At 40.1% G+C, this 2,857-nt stretch overlaps 1 pseudogene; it reads right to left on the bottom strand.

Moving 5' to 3' along the window:
- Positions 1–601: 601 nt before the first annotated feature.
- LOC105822232 lies at positions 602–1,994 on the bottom strand (annotated as a pseudogene).
- Positions 1,995–2,857: the final 863 nt, after the last annotated feature.

Below are 2,857 nucleotides of genomic sequence, written 5' to 3'. Positions count from 1 at the left end.
GAATTCAGCAGCAGAGATGTGTTTCTACTCTAAGCGTTCTCTTTTCTTTTTCTTTTCTTTTCTTTTCCTTTTCTTCTTTCCTTTCCTTTGATTTCCTTTCCTTTCCTTTTCTTTTCTTTTTTTTTTTTGTCTAAATGGTTTTATTTGATACAATAGTTGCACCAAGCAAGAGCTTACTTTCCCCACTCCAAATTAAAACAGCACAATGCGGGGGAAAAGTCATTTGGTAGGACAGTTCCAATATATGAATATCCTCCTACTTATCATGGTTGGGGTAACTTTATGCATAAGCAGTTGTTTGTACATAAAATATTAACCCCAAACTTCTAGTGTCACACAAAAGGAAGTGGTCTTAATTTTGTTTGTGGGGCAGTATGTTCTATAAATGCCAAAAGGTGGGAGAAGCACAAACACAACCCACTCTTTAAAAAAACTAATTCAAAGTAGAATTTTCTATCCCCTCTTTCTCCTGCAATAAAAAGTAGTTTGGATGTGGCTCCCAGATTTGGTTTTTATCCTGATCATTTACAAAATATTCCCCGTATGACTTGCATCATTAGGGTTATGGATAATAGTTCATTCACTTTGAAGAGACATGCATCTACTCCTTCCTCCTCTTCTTGCCTTCATGCTCATGTTCCTTAAGGCGGCTGCTATCTGATGGTCTTTTAGAGCCACCGTGCTGCTTGGCTTCTTCCAAAAACTTGTCCAAACCAAAAGGATCTTCCTTAAACTGAACTGGTCCTTCTCTGCCTCTCTGCTTATGGTCTGAACCAGAAAATTCCATGTTGGGAACTAACCTGTTGGTCTTTATTCTGGCTTCTAGGTCATCACCATACAAGTCCTTGTCCAGATTTTTACTGGGCCTGTAAATACTCTGGGCCATATCTTTACCATCTCTCCAGGCTTGATCATAAACATTATGAATTTCATCTTCTCCACTTGCAAATCCACATCCATACCCTTGGATTGGTTGAAGAGCCTTTGGTCATACTGAACTTCATTGGAAATCCGGGGATTGGGCACACCAAGAGCAATGACTTCACTGATATCCCGATTTTCATTTCTCTGAAGTTTTGACCTCTGATCAGGAGCTGCCCTGGAAAGATTCCAGTCATGCTTTCTTTTCGCCGATCATGCCAGATTTCATCCCTCTAACGTGCCTTCCCATCCTCCTTTTCCACATCGGTCTTGATCACAGCTCTCTACTCCCTGGCTTTCTGTGCCATTTCTCTAAGTTTTTCTTCACGTTTCCCCTTTTCTTTCTGAGCCATTTTTCTCTCTACTTGGGCATGCATTTCCACAGCTTCACGAGCCTTCTGATCAGCAATGCAGAGAGCTTCAGCCAGTTTGGCAAAATTTTCATTTATGTACTGTCTGTAGTCCTCTTTCATCAGCAGCCAGGCATTTATCTAATGGAATTGTATAACCCTTTGCATTTTTCCAGTTAGAAATACAAGGAGGAATCTTCCACTCTTGTTGTTCCTTTACAGTCATCTTTCGGCTAGGAGAATGCATGACAGGTGCAGGAGGAGAGGTGTTCCCTGGGGAATTTTCTTATTGATCTTGAACCTTGGAGACTCCATTGGATCTTTGTGCATTTCTACCACGAGAATAACCCTCCGCTTAGGTCCAGAGTTGAAAGCCATTCCTTGCTGAGATGGTGTGCATCAGATACACTGTGCAGGAGCCAGTTTATCAGCTGTCCAAACTGGCATGGTTGTAGCAACCTTCTGCTATACAGATTTTTCTAAGGCTACCCTTGTCTTTTCTGTTGTCTCTTTAATAGCTTCTTCATCAGGTCTTTGCAGGTCTGGACCATCTGCATTCATAACCTCCTTTGGTACTAGGTCAGTGTATTTGCTATAAATGATCTTGTGTTTTGACTACCCTTGTCGAGCAATTGCATCATACTTAATTTTTCCTTCAGGGTCCACCTGAATGGCCAGTGAATTCGACATTTTTTTCTTTCATTCCATATCCAGTGGATAGTGGGCCACATGGATCTCTGGAAAAGCACCTCTATCTCCAAAATCCTCTAATAACCGAGGTATCCAGCCTTTCTGATACCCATATGGGGGAGGTTCTCTTTGGGAGGAGACCAGTGAGGTCTGCTGTGATCTCTGGGATGTTGCCTTTTTTTTAGCCTCTAGCTGGTACTGAGATAGCTGAGTAGGTGCAGGTTGGTGAGCACCATCTTCTTCCACTTCTTCCCCTAAGGTTTCTTAGGATGTAAAGAACTGAGCTTTAGGTATGAGTTGACTCAGAGAAGATGACCATTGAGCAATGTTTGTTAAACTCAAGGTGGTCCAGAGACTGGGCCACATGGGCCAACATTTCAATAGGGTTATAGATAGTATTTTATTTGGATATTGGTATGTTCAAAGACTTTTTAAAATATTAAGATAATTATAACATAAAAATGCTAGTAGCGTCATCTTGCTAGCTCTGTTGAAAAATTTCTGGAGTTAACTTTAATTTGGCTTTAGAGTTCATTCTCTGTAAAGATTAATACCCACTGGATCATCATGAGAGGAAACCAGAGAGTGAAAACAGTAATTCTAAATGCCTGGAAGGTAAAACCTAAATAAGAAAAAGCCTCCATGTGGAGTTGAAGCTGCAGATGATCTTTAATCTCACATCTGTAGGCTCTGGTCAGCCTTACAAGTGGGTTCCAAGTGGTAATCACGTGAAAGAGTATACAGAACAAATAGAATATTTTAGGGGACAAGTCATGCTTAAAATGTTACATGGTGTCAATTATAGTTTGCATTAGTGCTTCCTCTGATTTAATACATATTGACAGAAATTGCAATATGAAGTTCTAAAAATAGAATTTTAAAATGAAATTCTAAAA

Source organism: Propithecus coquereli, unplaced genomic scaffold (assembly GCF_000956105.1).
Source record: "Propithecus coquereli isolate 6110/MARCELLA unplaced genomic scaffold, Pcoq_1.0 Scaffold6, whole genome shotgun sequence".
NCBI classification, from domain to species: Eukaryota; Metazoa; Chordata; class Mammalia; order Primates; family Indriidae; genus Propithecus; species Propithecus coquereli.
Note: the sequence above shows the minus strand (reverse complement) of the source record. Positions and strands in the feature narration are given on the sequence as shown.